The sequence below is a fragment of the Chelonia mydas genome, chromosome 4, assembly GCF_015237465.2.
Source record: "Chelonia mydas isolate rCheMyd1 chromosome 4, rCheMyd1.pri.v2, whole genome shotgun sequence".
Lineage (NCBI taxonomy): Eukaryota > Metazoa > Chordata > Testudines > Cheloniidae > Chelonia > Chelonia mydas.
The window spans coordinates 58,231,373-58,249,666 of NC_057852.1; the positions used below are offsets into that span (position 1 = coordinate 58,231,373).

The following is an 18,294-nucleotide window of genomic DNA, read 5'->3' on the forward strand; positions in this document are numbered from 1 at the left end:
CAGTATCAAATATGAAAATGCAATATAATGTCTAAACCACTTTTTAAAAATACCCCTATAAAAATCGATAAAAATTTGATGCAATTTTTACATCTCAAATATTTTTCCTCTCACCTTTTCTAGTACAGTATTTAAAATAGTCCATATAAATAATTGTCTTTTAATCATGGTATACATCTTCAAAGATCATTTTAGATAAGACGTTAAAACAAAAGTGATCAGAACACTCCTATTACTTAAATAGAAATGAAACATAAAATAGTAATAGAACATTTTCAAAGTAAAACCCGAACAGTACTAAGCAATATTTAATTAGTTAATTTTTGATACTTTAGTTGTTTAAAAATACAGATCTACAGCTATCAGGACGGCTTAGCGGACCAATAATGCACTATGATGTTAATCCTGTTTCTCCAAAGGACCCTGGTTCAAGACTCAGACAACCCTTTGTGCTGATGTGGACCAGAGAGATTCAAACTGGCATTTCTTATGGATGAGAAGGGGGCATACAATGCACAAAGAATGTTGAAGACTGAGTTTGGAATCAGAAAAACTTGAAGTTGATCATTTATATCCTCACAGATCATCTACGTGGGATTCACCACACATAATTAAAATTAAAATGAGAATAGTTCATAAAAAGAAAAACAAAAGGTCCTTAAACTATGATTTTTCACTGTGAGGTCAGTTTACATCTTCAAAATGCAGTTTCGTTATCATTTTTGGTAGTATGTGTATAACATGTGGGCTTATTGCTGAACTGAAAAGCTAATTGTTTAAACAATGTATAATTATATAACCATTATTTAAACATTAAAGCCTTTAAGCAAATATGTTAAAACATTTAGAATCAACTTTGTAAAGCAGCTGAAGAGCACTGTTGCTCTGAAGGAAACTGTAATCCAGCTAAAGGTAACAATGACCAGTTGTTTATAAAACTACTGAAATGTTTGGGAACCAGTTCACATTCTCATGCTATGTTTATGTTTCCATTTATCATCCTTCTCCTTGAGAAGATAGCTCAAAAGAAAGAAAGACTAGAGAACAAAATCTTGTTTAAATTACACATGGAGACATCAGGTAATTTAACAAATTGAGACAAAAACGGGATGCCTGTATACATCTAAAAACATTATTGCATTAAATCATTCCCCCCAACACACACACTGTCTCTGAGGAACTCATACTTGCAGTGTAGTTTATATTTATTTTGTATATTTGTCCTTGCCAAGGACTTCTAGCTTATAAGATAGAGAGGAGGACCCAAAAACCAAATCAAAATGCTAAAATATACAGTAAGTGCAATTTTGATGCAATTGTTATTAATCAAAGATCAGAACTGACCTGCGCTTATAACAGGCTGTTAATTAAATGCATTTCTTAAGTACGACATATGGAGAGCTTTTTCAGTGTACTAATTTCTGTTAGAAATGTATGAGTGTATGGGACAAATTCAGGCTGGGTACAGGCAGGCAGAACTCCACTGAAGTAAATGGAAAAACAGCTACACATCGAATTGCAGATGTCATCCTGATTTCCGCGATGATACATGTGACCACGGATTTCAGTGGAATAGCTTTTGCTTGTACCCAGGCTGAATATGGTTCTATAAATTAACGTTTTGTTTAATCAAAGGATTTGGTTGTACATTCTGGATACAGTTAGGTACCTCTTTTCCACTCTTTGCCCCCAGTGTTTTAAGAAGGAAATGAATAGGGAAGCTTTAAAGATCGAAGTTAAAGGAGCACTTACAATTCAGAAGTCACTCTTGTTTAAATTTTTTTTAAACTTAATTTTTGTTACAATTTAAGATTATTAGAACAGAGACTAGATAAAAAAAATTATATTTTTTCAGTATATTCACTATACGTGGGCACAACATCATTCTGCATATAGTCAGTTTATTTTTCTGTTTGTGTAGATCTCACACAGACAATGGGCAGAGTAAATATTTTCAAAAATTAGGAGAATATAATTGTAAAACTACAGATTTTTCCAGGAGGCATGAAGCAGTTTTAAGTACCTAAAGCAACTTTCAGCGCATTTGCTGAAACTGACTGGATTTTAACTTGACAGTTTCCCTTTAATATTGTGATAAACTGACAAGAGAACCCTTATCAGGCAAATATGGGATATGGGTGTTTGTGAATTAGAAAATGATGTAGTAAAAAATCAATTACATTATTTATTTTGACCTAAAGGAAACCAAAGTTGATGTTAAGACTATACTTCACTCATGAGGTTGTGAAAAAGAAATGGTGTTAGTATGTCAACCTTAATTTTGAATACCCTTACTTGTTACTTTATGTCACAACCTTTCAATACTAAAGATCTCTTTTTTTACCTACTCAGTTATAAAAGACGTATTTTCATTAGGGTTTTCTCTAGTAAGAATATTAAGTCCATGTAAATACATAGAAACTTGTAATTTTTTAAAATTAATCAACAGACAACAGATTAAAGGAAATATGTATTTAGTCACTTTTGTACAAGTGGATTTTTGATAAAATAGATTAATTGATCCTTGAGAAGCGGTATGATTTATTATGTTAATTCTCATAGCATGCAAGTCTACAAGATAAAGATTCTTTTAATATTTGGCATGGAGATTAAGTAAAATCATTCTGGAATTTTGCCTCTAGAATCTATCAAGGTTCTGTAAATCACACTTAGGAGTTACGATTTGCAGATTTTTAGCCAAAAGAAAATTTATCTGTGGTCTAAAAGAAGAAGAAAAAAGTGTCTAAAATCACTTTTTTTTTTTTTTTACACTCCCTACCTAAGGATTAACCCAGCAAATTTTAATCAAAGTAAAAGGAGAAAAAAAAAAAAGATTTACAAGTCAATTGCTTACAGACAGCCCCCGAACCTGAAGCAAATACTCACCAGCAACCATACACCACACAACAAAACCACTAACCCAGGAACCTATCCTTGCAACAAAGCCCATTGCCAACTGTGTCCACATATCTGTTCGGGGGACACCACCATAGGGCCTAATCACATCAGCCACACTATCAGAGGCTCGTTCACCTGCACATCTACCAATATGATATATGCCATCATGTGCCAGCAATGCCCCTCTGCCATGTACATTGGCCAAATCGGACAGTCTCTACGTAAAAGAATAAATGGACACAAATCAGACGTCAAGAATTATAACATTCAAAAAACAGTTGCAGAACACTTCAATCTCTTTGGTCACTCGATTTCTGACCTAAAAATGGCAATTCTTCAACAAAAAAAACTTCAAAAACAGACTCCAGCGAGAGACTCCTGAATTGGAATTAATTTGAAAACTGGACACAATTAACTTAGGCTTGAATAAAGACTGGGAGTGGATGTGTCATTACACAAAGTAAAACTATTTCCCCATGTTTATCTCCGCCCCCTCCCCCGCTGTTCCTCAGACATTCTTACTGCTGGAAATGGCCCATCTTGATTATCACTACAAAAGGTTCCCCCCCCCGCCCCTCGGCTCTCCTGCTGGTAATAGCCGACCTTACCTGATCACTCTCCTTACAGTGTGTCTGGTAACACCCATTGTTTCATGTTCTCTGTGTATATAAATCTCCCCACTGTATTTTTCACTGAATGTATCCGATGAATTGAGCTGTAGCTCACGAAAGCTTATGCTCAAATAACTTTGTTAGTCTCTAAAGTGCCTCAAGTCCTCCTTTTCTTTTTGCGGATACAGACTAACACGGCTGCTACTCTGAAAGCTAGATTACTGTTTAGCAGTTAGGAACCATTTAAGAACATTGAAGCTTGCTAGAGAAATCTTGTCACCTTATGAGATACAAGTAGCACCTTACAATGAAATCATTGAATATTTATAAATATTGTAGCTTCTCCAATTATCCTATAGACACAGAGAGAATCTCAGAGGGATAAGATACTTGGTAGAACCATTTTCAATTTCAGTGAATGACATTTAAAATTTACCACTATCTGTCCCAATACACACAGCCTAAGTATTCTAGGATCACCAAGAGACTATCTGGAAAATATGCTGGATTCCCAGATCCATCTGTACATGCAACTACTGTGTTTATGTGTATATATATATATACACACACATACATATATATATATATACACACACACACACACTAATATATACCTGTTTTAAATTCTATTATGGACTGCTCCAAACAAAACACACACACAGTTAATGTCTATTACAACAGTACTCAGAGGTCCTATTCAGGACAGGGACCCCAATCTGCTAAGCCATAAACAGACATACATAGAGAAATTACAGCACATTCAGCTATTTACTAGACAAAAGCAGAATGCTCTGCATGACTTAATATGTGCACTCAGTGAGAAATGAACCCATAATTCATTCCATATACAGTCTTCTTTAAATATATAAATGGAAGGAGACAAGACCAGATTCACAGACTATTTTCCAGAATCGCTTTCCTAACATACAAAACCTGAAAATCTGCTCTATTTTGTTATGCATATCCCATGAAGTCTTGAAACACTGTATAGTCAATGGAAGCTTCCACTGAGTTTATGTACTTGCAGTGCCATTGAGATACTGGAAGTTTGCTAGTCCTACTATGAAACATAGGCCAGTGCATATACTTAAAGTACATTTTTTATATTCTAGTCACTTCGTCAAATCAAACTTGATTTCCACTGGACCAACAAAAGGCACATCTGCAAGACAGGCCAATTTTCAAGTTTCCATTGCCTTTCCATAAGGTGCTAGCATTGTTCACAAAAGAGATTGAAAAATGTTTTTCCTTTTGTAGAGGAAGTTTTCTCTGTTACTCCTTCCATGGTTGAAAATGGCTTAACTATTTTTGATTAAATGTTCAGAAAATAATTGTTCCCCTACTGAGAGCAGGCATACCACATTTCAGCCAAATAGAGAACCTGAGAAACAACTATGGAAGTGAAAACAGTGTTATAATACAAGAACTAGGTATCCTTAAATAAGATTGTTATAGGTGACACATGTAGTGATTTCTCTACAGATCCACTATTCTTGAATATGAAGAATAGGAAAAATGCACTTTTTCCTTATTTAAAAAAGGGGGGGACAGGGGGAATACAGAATTAGCACTAAAATGATAGAGTCCACAATGTTTAAATTTGGCAAGGAAACAGTCCTCATTGCAGAGGGCTTGAGTGCTCTGATGAAAACCGATGTAAATTTGACCAGTTATAATGGTTTAAAATAGGCACATTTTATATACACAGTACTTTGTCCATAAGTTTTTAGCACTTTTAACAAAAAACTTTTAACTCTAAAGTGGCATGAAATAACCTTAACTCTGCCCTTTGTGTGCATAAGCATTACACAACAGTCCTTAATTACATCATCAAAAATATTTCTTTTAAAAAATGTAATTCAATATCACACAATGTTTTTTATACTTTTGGATACACGTGTGGCCTCCGTGCTATTCTCTACTTGCTAAACAGAGTCAATTTCATATTCAACTACACAAAGAACAATTCTTGCACAACATAATAAAGATTAAGTATAACTACACAGAAAATTCGAAAAGTTTGCTTGCATTAATTAGCTTCAAATTTATTTGGCCAATTGACTTATCTCTCAAATTGTACATAAGGAAGTTGTGTTGGTGGTTGAAATAGTATTTTTTTTTGGTAGTACATGGTATTAAAATACATATCTTAGAGAGAAGATGACTTATCAAAATAAAATGTCCAAAACACTACAGATACGCTGGCAGACAATGAAAATGGTGTAAGTATACAAGAATAAAAGTAAATTACAAGATGCTACAAACTGCAGCTAAGGTTATGAAAACGTGTATTTTTGGAGACATGACACTAACTCCATATTTAAAACTGCACATTGTCATGTTTTCTACACCCCTCTAAAGTCTGCTTTTTGCCAGAAAATTGGTGTGGTTAAAGTTGGTTAGTAAAATAATTTTCCTGATAATTTGGTAACCAAAAAATACAAAAATCAAATAGTTCTTAGTCACAACTTAGTTATGTCTTAAATTTTACAAGTGTCATGATTGTCTGGCCACCTTTTCTTCAGAGCAGAGGAAATATTTAACCACGACAAATTTCACATTGTATAGATCTCTATGCAGAGAAGCATAGAGTAATTTTGTGCAAAAAGGCCAATGTAAAAAAGTTTTTAACGAAGCTTACTTATGAACTGGGGCTTCACCAGGTTCTTAGCGTATCAGTGTTTAATTTATAAAGAATCAATTTTTAAATTACTAACCAGTCAGCATTTAACAATTTTACTCCTAAGCACTTAACCCTGTTCCACAATGGAGCTGATCATGAATAAGCACAGAGGAGGGTATGGTGGGATCTGGAGAGGGACTTGGAGTGGGTAGGCTCTGAATTCTGATAGGCAGGAATCAGTGGCAGCTAGTAGACATGCTAGGGTCCAACAGAACAGGGTATCAGATTCCGGATATAGGCAAAGAAGGAAAGAGGACTGTGCTCCCATACTGCCAACCTCAACAGTAAAAAAAAAAAAAAAAAAAAAAAAAATCATGAGTCAGGTCCAAAAATATTAGATAGCTTTAAAAGCATCATATTTTTAAAAGCACATTGGGTTTTTTTTATTGGACTTTTGAATTTTGAGCCTCTAGGGGAGGATTAACATTGTCATGCTTTTATCTGCAATCATGAGGATTAGTAACTATTTTTTGTAAAAGGAGTCTCTTCCAGAATCACATGACTCCAGAAGCTGGGGCTTTAAGAAAAACAGTAAAATACTGCAAGATTGCAGTAAAATGGCAAGGTAGGCAACACTGATTTTAGAATGTGGAAAAAGCCAATGAGATAGTCTGTTGGAAGCTGGAATCACAAAGCAGCTGTGGACTCAAACTTTCACTAACCAACATGAAGAGCTTTTCACAGAAAGCTGCAGGAGTTTGGCATCACATTAAATCAGAGATTTACTAAAAACAAAAGAAATTTACAATTGTTACATGCTATGCAAGGGAAGATGAGTCATTAAGCATCTCTATTAATAGTATGGAAACAGTCTCTAAGGTTACATAAACAAGTCTAAAAGCCATTTTAGCATCCGTTTCACACACAGAGACACTAAATAATATTCTTAATCATCGGCTTCAGAGTAGCAGCCGTGTTAGTCTGTATCCGCAAAAAGAAAAGGAGTACTTGTGGCACCTCAGAGACTAACAAATTTATTTGAGCAAAAGCTTTCAAGAGCTACAGCTCACTTCATCGGCACTGAAAGAACCTTAACTCTGCCTAGGTAGCAAAAGCGCTAACCACAAAACATAAATTAATCATATCCATTTGTTATATAGGATAGCTTCCTGTCAGTGCTGTACCTAAATCTTCAATATCTTCCTCTTAGTCAAACATAGCTTGTAACATTTTGTAAAATTTAATAAAACCAATAAAAAAATTTCAGACAGCAATTTATTCCAACTGAGCAAAATAATCCCATGTACCCCCTAATCAGATGAGTAATAGTGGCACAGCTATTATAAGAATATGGGCTAAGTATAATGTATGCCAGATCATAAAAATACATGTATTGGATGAAACTAGGAGCTAATCACGTTGTAACAAATCTCAAACTTGAAACTACACAGCAAATGAAACAAACACATACTCAAACATCCAAATGTATAATAATAAGAAAACATATGAGTTGAAGGTCTACCTCCTATTAAGTAAAAAAAAAATAAAAAAGACTGCCACTGAACAATGGAACTTTGGATCAAGCTTTAAATAATAACATAAACCCAAGGTTAAAGTTAAAGATGATTGTTGTGTTAGTAATCTAGAATATTTTTGTTTCATGGTCTGTGAGAGAGATTTACTAGTTTAAACATTAATGCTACAGGCCTATCAATTTAGGCAGGGATTACCACGGTTTTAAATAAATGTCCACATTTGTTTGATTTTTTTTCCCAGACATGTTTAAAGATATACCTTCTATATATGGAGTAACACACAGAATTTCTTAAGTTACAGTTAAGACAAGAAGGTTTTATTTAATTATAGTTTTTGAGAAACCATATGAGAAAAAAATTGTTGCATCATAATGCATACAAAAAAGGGGCAGAGTTAAGGTTGCATGTGAAACCTTAACTTTATTATTTCCTTACTTTTGAGTGCTTAATCTTGTAAAAACAATGTCTTTATTGTCATTTTTGATCCAACATATACACAGGCTCATTATATTTATTATATATGGAAAACAATATAAATGTAGCTCAACACCAGGTATATGTAAATAGCAGTACTAGAGTTAATAAAAATATACTGATATTCTATGCTATTTACCATTTATCATATTTTAAGTGCTTGTGAAAAAATGAGTGAACTCTAAGTTACAGAAAAAACTGCAAATAGAAATCAGTGAATAAATAGAGATACAATGCTTTGAGTGTTTTTGCTCAGCAGTAACTAGACTGTGGGGGAAAAAAATTACAAGGTTGTTTTAAATATGCAGAAAAAATAACCAAAATGCTTTAGCTGCCCCTTCTCCCCAAACTCCCATGTGTCACTTCAAATTCTAAATTCAGTTTTTGTATAAAACATGAATGAGAGGCAGCTACAGTATGCTATGCTTGCTACTGTTCAGACATACTTAATATGAGCCATTCCATGAAACACTAACTTAACATAAATTAGCACTTTTGTCATGATTTTTATATCATTCTTGAACCACCACTATTGAGAACACTGGTGGTGCAAAGTAGAAATTTACTATATTTTCTGTAACTTTTTATATTAATTTATGAAATTTGGTGTTTAGTGTCATATAAAACACTTTTAAAAGCAGCATTTCCAATTTTAGTACAAATATTTAAAACAGTTCAGCATAAAGTTTATGTCCAAATACAATCTACTAACATCCAGCAAGCAGTGGTGCAGCTGCATTAGCTCATGTAATGTTTCACACATGGAAAACAAGATGCAAGATTACCTCATTTATGGTAACACTCATAAACTACACAATACACAGTAAACATGTCTACCCAACAAATTAAAATATCACTGCACTATGGAGCAGCTGAAACTATCCAGAACCTATTTATAATCCAATAGAAACAGAGATTTGTCTTCAGTTCTAGAAGGGGGAAAACAAAAAATTAAATTCCTCAAGTAAAATAAACTGCGCTGCAAGTGTCACTTGCCCCAAGACTTCCTGCTTCCCACAAAAGACATGCAACCCATTTTGGAGATCAAAGGTCATAGCTTTACAATAGAATACGTTGTAACTAGCTTTAAAATAATTGAATACAACTGCAAACCAAATGACCCGTTTATATTGGCTAGAAAAAAGTTGTAACTGTTTTAAGTCATTCCACTATTCCAATTTAAACCTGCATTATAAAACTTTATCTGCCCCAAAACAACCAGATTCCCACACGTGGATTTGTTTGTACCAGGTGGATTTGTTTACTCCCCAGCCATCTAAGTAACGAAATACCTCCAAATAAATTACATACCCTCCACAAGGTCGCCACTGTTTTGACTATCTTCCTTATCCCCTCCATAAAGGGGAAAGGAGTTGTTCCAGAAGCATTAAAAATGGCAGTACTTTTCACTATCAGACTGATCAACAGTTTGCTGACTCTCAGAAACTAATTCCTGGGTCACCAATAAACATTCCAATCTTTCTATACCAACAAACATTGACATGATCACTGTGTATAATCAGCCATGTGGCAGATTCCCTTTCTTTTGCCGTACCATGCAAGATCTATTGACGGCATACCCAAATGCTTAGTGTGTCAGTGCCTTTTAGGGTGACAATCTGACTGTGCATGAAGATACGATAGTATAAGGTTTCTTTCAGCTCAAGTACTCTTTCCATTCCATAATTCTGTAATATATCCATCTAAATGTCTGTCTTTGTTTTTGAGCTTGCCATAATATATTCACTTAATTGATATCCACTCAATTTTTTTGCCCCCAATGTGATCAAAGAAACAGTTGCTCTAAACATTTGTCTTGTCAGGAGCTGTGCAAATGTGCCACAAGCCCAACAGGAGATTCCATAATAAGGATGTAGTTATTAATTTACATGAATCTGCTCTTCTGCTTCCTTTCCTTGTTCCCCCTTTTTTTTATGGCAACCTGACAACTTGCTAAAGAAGGGAAAGGACAGCAAAACAGATTCCAATCATATATTGCACAAACTTTTCTCTGTTTGATTAATGATAAACTAATTTTTTTAGTCCTAAAGAACAGAAAAACCTATCTATACATACAAAACTCTTACAATTGTCTGCAAGATGCATATTTTTGTAATATTTTCACACACAGTATATTCTTACTGTCCTGTGGTCAACAGATTTATCCATAGTTTACACCTTGCAGTACTCTGCAATGAAATGGGAGTGGGTATGTAATCCAAGTCTAATTTCAGCGTCAACAAGTAAATCCTATAGAATTACTACGGCAAATACTTAGTGCTTTACATGTTCCAAACGCTGTACGAACTTTAATGGCATAATCTTCTGACAAATTCTCACCCACAAGATAGGGTTCATTTTACCTGGGGAATATCTGGCATGGAATTGGTCCCATATTAATTAACAAAGCTCAAATATCTTCCTTAAGGACATAATTGATTTTGAGCTTTGTTGGGTTTTCTTAATATATCAATTCTGTCATCAGGATAAAAAAATTAACTGACTCTAAAGTAATGGCAACACAGTGAAGATTGAAAATAATTCCAGAAAATTTACTTATATTGTTAACCTCAGTAAGCCTCCACTAGCCTGGCAATTAATGCCCTAATCCAGATCCCGAAAACAACACATCACCAGGCCCATCAGAAAACAGTTATTCTAAGGACTGAAGTGATACTGATTTTTACAATGACACGTATCCATTCAATGAACAACTAACGTGCCATTTCCCTAGATAATTTTTATGTCTTCTCCCAACAAAACCATAGCTCAGAATTCTACATAATTTTTCAACTCACAGCTGCTCAAACTCTTGGTGATATACAATTCCCACAATTCAGCTAAATACAAGTTTGAAAACTTCATGCAACCATATACTGAAGATATTTCAATACAGGTTGCTTTCTGATGGAACCCTCTGTAGAGAAGGTCTGACATACTCATTATCTTCTTTTAATTCATTTGTTCTGACAAGTGTTTGTGGCTGCTAAAACAGGTCTACATAATTATCATCTAGTAAGACAGATAAGTTGACAGCATAAGCCTCAAAGTAACCTCCATAGCACACTTCCTACTCTGGCTGACAGATTTTCCAGTTTTTTCTTGGACTGACAAAATTCCTTTACACAAAGAATTTAGAGATGTAGGAAGATATGCTAAAAGATATGCTGCCATTCTCAGCTGAAAGGAATCCTAGCTCCCTGTTCAACCTTCTGAAAATGTACAACTTCCTCCCCAAAACTCTTCAACCAAGACATACAAAGAAGAATTCATCTAAATAATAAGTCTATAAACGTTTTACAACTGGTACCACCTATTGTAGAAAAATCCTGTGGTATAAACTGTATGTAAGTTCTATACAAGGCAAAACCTGATGTTCACATTTAAACCCTCCCCCCACCAAAAAAAAAAAAAAAAAAAAAGAATAGGTTATGAATAGCTCACAGGATGCTAAATAGTAATAGCAAGCATAGGGTATATATATTTACATACCATCTACATTAGCAATAAAGTAGTTGTTTTACAGTGTGTAACCCACTTGCAATATGGCAAGATTATTCAAAATGCTGTAGTGAAAACTCATGTGTCACAATTTTCAAAAATGTCTAGTGACTTTAGGTGCTGGGTTGCAGGGCTAACAATAGCAGTGTAGACGTTTGGACTCGGGCTGGAACCAGGTTCTGAGACCTATGTTTCAGAGCCCGGGCTCCAGCCTCAGCCCGAACATCGACACTGTTATTTTTAGCCCTGGAGCCTGAGTCCCACAAGTCCAAGTCAACTGACCTGGGCACTGAGACTCTGCACCAGAGGTCTTTCTTTGCGGTATAGACATAGCCTCAATCTATGGGTGCCCATCTTGAAGAAGCCTAGTTTTGGAAGCACCCAAATCACAAGCCACTTTTGAAAATCTTAGTCGCTATATCAGGACATCATCTAGTTTACTGTGAATGTGAATAGAGTCCAAATTATTCTTCCCGGGACACACGTGATGGTCCTCACCAATGTTCAAGGGCCTCCTGAACTTGTCCAGTTAAGTACAGCAATATATTTCTTTTTGGAAGCATTCACAGAAAACGCTTGCATAAATGGAAATTGCAAGCATCCAGTTAGTTATCTTTACTCAAACCATACTTCTGTTTTTTTCTTCATATTCTCTTTTTTGATTCTCCTGTGTTATAAAGCAAATAGATGACTTAATTACTCTTACACACACGCTACAGCGAAATAACATTATTATGGTTGCAAATTAAAGCACTCTAGAATTAAGAAATGCCAGAATTAAGGACGCCTGTGCAACCATCATTTGGTCCCTTTGTGCTTATTCACTCGGATACAGTTTTCAATGATCACATACTAATTTTTTCCACAGGGCCCTACCTCTAGCAGTGGTGCTCACTTAATGAGCAGCTATTCCGTATTTTTTCTCCCTATTGGTCAATGTGTGGCTTACACCATATTTATTGCACATTATTCAAACCCAGCTCAGAAGACAGAATTAATAGTTTCCTCATGTCTTTTTCTGTGAATGACTGTTAATTGCCCCTGTGAATGGAAATGAAAAGCCAGTAAGTGAGAATGACTCTACTGCCTGGTAGGTCCTGCTCCAATGGCTATTTATTTATAGTGGTTTAGTCCTGTTGGTCCTAGGATATTAGAGAGACAAAGTGGGTGAGGTAGTATCTTTTACAAGACCAACTTCTGTTGGTGAAAGAGACAAGCTTTTGATTTTACACTGAGCTGTTCTTCAGGTCTGGGAAAGATGCTCAGTGTCACAGCTAAATACAAGGTGGAACAGATTACTGGTCCAATAAAAGATATTACCTCACTCACCTTGCCTCTCTATTTAATTATACACAGTGGAACAGTTTCAACAGGAGAGATCATCCCATAGCCCAGTGACTAGAACACTCTCCTACAAAGTGGAAGGTTGAAGTTCAAATTCCTTCTCCACATCAGGCAGAGGGGGGAATTGAACAGAGGTCTCCCACATCCTGAGTGAGTGTTCTAATGACTGGGCTAAAGGCTATATGGGAGTTGGCTGCCTCCTCAATATTTTGTTTTGGATGAAACAATTTCACAAATTTGTAAATAGTTTTGGAGTGACTGAAACTCCATTTTTCAACGAATGAACAGTTTGATAAAAATATTTTTCCCAGGTGTAGCCACCACACACCTTCCAACTTCTGCAACAAATGAAGCAAGGGTTCTAAAGACAACTATGTTCTTCACTACACAACCCTGGTTCATCCTGTGCACTCAGTGAGAAAAACTTGTACGTGATCATGTAATTAAAGACTGTCAATGAATACACACAAGGGTCCGAATTAAGGTTGCACATACAACCTTAAGTCTTGCATTTCCTAACTTCTGAATGCTTCACTTTGCAACCTTAATCATGCTCTTCTAATGTTATTTTTGTACGTAATTTCCTAGGTTTTTCAAAAAGCACACTGAAAAAACAAATTCCATCATGTGGCATCATATTGACACACCTGGGCCATCAGCAACTGTCCACCACACAGACCTCTGACTCTTGAGTAACTGATAACATATGTGCACCAGTTTTGGAGAGGGAGGAGACACTCACTTTGCCACTGTTTTTTGCCAGATATTTGCTGACAGCAGGGGAATGGAGAGACTCAAGTATCTTGGGTTCCATTCCAGGCTCTTGAGGGGAGTGGTACATGCACAGTCCAGTCACATGTCAGAACTGTGAGAGGCTGGTGCACACAGAGTCTGGTCAGAACTAACCTGTGAGAGGTTCGATCGTGCTCTAGTGGGCACAGACTCTTCTGTCCATTCCCCCCCAAGCTTGATCCCCTTTTATCCCATCTTCCTTAACCTGTCTCTGTCCCACCCTGTCTCCTACCCACTCCTTGCTCCTTATTTTACAAAGTTTGGGGATGTATTTTTCTTTTTTAATTAGACTGTGGATAGACCAACTGTCCGCTCTTTGGCAATACTGTGTATGTTATTGACATGACTTTTAAATTATTTATTTAATTTTAAAAATTTTAAAACAATCCAGTGCTTTGGAAAAGCATTGTGATACGTTACCTTGCAACCTACCACTTATTGAGTGAGGCTACAGTACACAAATACATTCATACACAGGTATACATGCATATGTATTTTATGGACACATACTCTACAACAGAGACTGCAGGAGAGTCAGCAGTTGTGGAAGCAATAGTTTTTGTTCTTTAGTGAATTTCAAATATTCAGATTTCTATTATGTATGCACCTTTCTCATTACCTTCTAAACAAAATGTTGAAGAAATGAGGCCAGTTTTCCCAAATCAATGAATTGTTTTAAAGGGTTTTTTTTTAAATTAAATGAATAATTTAAAAGTCACATAATTAAAATACACAATATTGCCAAAGAGCAGAACAATTGGTCTATCCATAGTCTAATTAAAAAAAGATAAATACATCCCAAAACTTTGTAATACAAGGAACAAAAAAAAAAGACTACAAGCACAGCACACCAACAAAGTTGGGTGTGTCCCTACTCAGTCCATAACCAGAAGAGTAAATAGGAAACGTAACTGATTTCTAAACTCAATCAAGAAGAATATAAAGCAGAAAATGAACTATAATTATGGTTTTAAAATGACTTATAGCTGCTACAACCAGGACTCCTCCTCCTCAGAACAGTATTCCATGTTAGAGAAGTGTTTCATGTTTTTCTATTGCAGACTTTTAGAATGGTCTTTCAAGACACCAAGGCAAGCAACTGAATGTCATGAATTAGAGATTTAATGACTGTAAGGTCAGCACATGACTGTTAAGCATTCATGACCCCAAATTAAGAGGTATTACCCTTTATCTACTAATCCTTGGGTCACAAATGTGCAGCCCACTCCAAAAACATTCAGAATTCCTGAAATCTGTTTACACATCACTGCTTCAAAAATAGAAAGCTAACATGCATGAAATGATCAGATAAGTGAAAAAGCAGTTATCAGTTCTCAAACTGCTTATTGAAAATGTCTCCTCTTTCAGAACACCTTTTCATTTAATAACATTTCATTTTATAAACAGTTGAATATAATTTTTTTTTACATCTCAGAGCAAATATTAAAGGTAATCTAAAATCACTTATAACTCTAAATACACATTTGCATATCAAAGATCCTAACATTTCAAATCTGAAACAGAATTCTGAAGGACAGTGAAATTAAAGGTTTACATACAATCCTCTTGCTAATAAATGTGACATGATTGCATTATTAGTACAAATTACTCAAGAACTACCCGTACTAACTTACAACATTTTTGGGCAGTCGCTCTAGCTTTTAGCCACATAATAATATTTTTTAAAACTACTTTTAATACCTATATGTCATATTAAGTAGCTGCTCACAGTAACTCCATTGTGAAGACTACACTTAGAGTAGTAAAATCTCTTTATTTTACACTTTAATGACTAGATTCAGTTAACAAATGTAATAAAATAATTCTTCAAAGGACAAATACATTTTCCATAATATTTTTTTGTTACAATATTTACTATTTTAAAAAGGAAACTTCTAAAAATTAGCCCTTTTTGAAAAGTTTTCTAGGGTGTGTGCATGCAGGGGTTGGGATGGGGGGAGGCTTGTCCTCCGGCAATTAAGAACAACTGTCACCACAAACTCCCACTTATCACATATATACAGATCCTCAAAAAAATTCAGATACAGGCCACTTCTCAATTTTTGCACTTAAACATAAAAATAAATTATTTTCCTTATTTACTGTATTTAGTGACACAAAAAGCATCAATAGAACTGCCCAGACCCTGCAGCTATTTATATTCTTCTGTGTGCTTCTCTGCCTTATTAGCCACTATCTCCCTCTTTTGATCATGCCTGCAATTTATACCAGTCCTTTATCCTACCTACCACTATATCTTCCACCACCAGCATTCATGTACCACCCTCCCAAAGCTCCCTTCAACAAAATGGTCTTTGACAGTAGGAGTCCCAGTATGAAAGACCTGCAAAGCTTCAGTACAGCACTGTGCTCTGCCTAACTGGCTTTAGAAGCTGGTTTTATAGCACAGCTGTAAGCTCAGTTTTTCAATATACTTTGTCTGCAGTTCTCCCCCTCGCTCTGTCTCCCCATGCCCCCTCACATCACCATGTCCAAGACATACACTATTGGGGCAGGAGAATGAGGGGACTTTCAGCCAAAATTGCCTAAGGGGCAAAGTTGTCCTCTGGCAAACCCTTCTTGTTCACCTTAGGGAATCTTAACCAGACAGTCTCTATGCAAAAGAATAAATGGACACAAATCTGATATGAGGAATCATAACATTCAAAAACCGGTAGGAGAACACTTCAACCTCTCTGGCCACTCAGCAAAAGACTTAAGGGTGGCAATTTTGCAACAGAAAAGCTTTAAAAACTGCTGAGCTTGAATTAATATGTAAACTAGATACCATTAACTTGGGTTTGAATAGAGACTGGGAGTGGCTTGGTCATTACACATATTGAATCTATTTCCTTAAGTTAAGTATCCTCACACCTTCTTGTCAACTGTCTAAATGGGCCATCTTGATTATCACTACAAAAGTTTTTTTTCTCCTGCTGATAATAGCTCATCTTAATTAATTAGCCTCTTACTCCACTTTTTCATGTTCTCTGTATATAAATATCTTCTTACTATATGTTCCATTCTGTGCATCCGATGAAGTGGGCTGTAACCCACGAAAGCTTATGCTCAAATAAATTTGTTAGTCTCTAAGGTGCCACAAGTACTCCTGTTCTTTTTGAGGATACAGACTAACACAGCTGCTACTCTGAAATCTGTTTAGAAGGACTCTAGCAGGTATGTTGTACTGGGACTACTGCTGTTAAAGAAAATGGAGGGCATAGATGGAAAGAAACAGAGGTTGCTCTTTGGACTGATGACCGTGGCAGGTCAGCGGAGCTCCCTACTGAACCACTTGCCCTCTCTGCATATTTGTCTTCAGCCCTCCTACCTAGACCAAATCTTGTCACAAGGCCAGCCAGCTACCTAGCTTCATATCCCTAACCCGTTCTTCCTCTTTCCAATCCTCTCCAATTCCCCTAGCCACATTCTAGCAAAAATAAAAAATAAATTAACATTTTACAATTTTTCTTGTTTATTATTAACACAGAAGTTTACAAGATGAAAGTATCTCTGAAAAAGTAAGCAAAACATTTGGTGTAGAATGAGGTGACAAACCTGGTGAGTCTCCTCTTCTGGCCATGAGACTCTTGGTTTTAGCTACTTTCAGCAACAATCTTCTGATTGGAGGAGATGAGGAAACTTTTAGGCCACCTCTTTATGGTGTGGCCACTCTATATGGGATTTCTATTGTCCCACAGACACAGAATAGAGCATAGTCCCCATACTCATGTATGATCATAGACTCAGAGGTATGAGGCACCAGGGAGTGCTGTACCCATCTCTCCTGGACACGGGAGAGCAGTATTCAGGGAGTAATAGAGAGAGAGAGAGAGAGAGACAAAAACAAGAAGGAGCCAGAGCCAGTAGCACAACCACAACAGCGTACCCCAGCCAATCTCCTTCAAACTTGTTTCATTCACAAAGAGAGATGCTGAATGCAAGTTAAGTTGAATAAGTAGAACTTTATTAAACCCTGTGCACTGCTGTGTCCATGTGGCTGAATTTTTTCCAGCCCAACTCTCCATGTTCCCTGGTGTCACATCCATAAAAGTCTCTCCAGGGAACATGGACCCTCTGATTCCAGTTCCACCGATCATGATACAAGTTCTCTATTTTACAAATATTGGAAAACAAACATTAAAAACAAATAATTGACACCCAATCCCCCACTCCTTATCCTGTCAGTCAGAGGTTGCTAGCACAAAGCCAAGCTGCAATCTTATCCTTACAACAGACTCAGCAAGCTACGTAGTTCTTGAGATAGTTTGTTCTCCTCAACAGATGAGCACACCAGAAAAGATCTCTGTCTTCAAAATGAGTAACCAAACACGTCTTACAGAATATTTTTCCATAGAGAATGACATGGAAGGTATCTACAGAAAGCTCACAACTTGTCAAGTTTCATAATCATTATGTACAGATAATATTTAAGGAACAACGTATTTATATTAAAAGTATGCTTTATGGACCTGGAGTAGAAAATAGTCACCAGGGAATAAAGTGTCTTGGTGAT

The 18,294-nt window shown here is 36.0% G+C and overlaps 1 protein-coding gene across 8 annotated transcripts in view; it reads right to left on the minus strand.

Moving 5' to 3' along the window:
• LRBA (LPS responsive beige-like anchor protein) overlaps window positions 1-18,294 on the minus strand; it is a 549,006-nt gene that overhangs the window by 89,566 nt on the left and 441,146 nt on the right. The window lies entirely within an intron of this gene.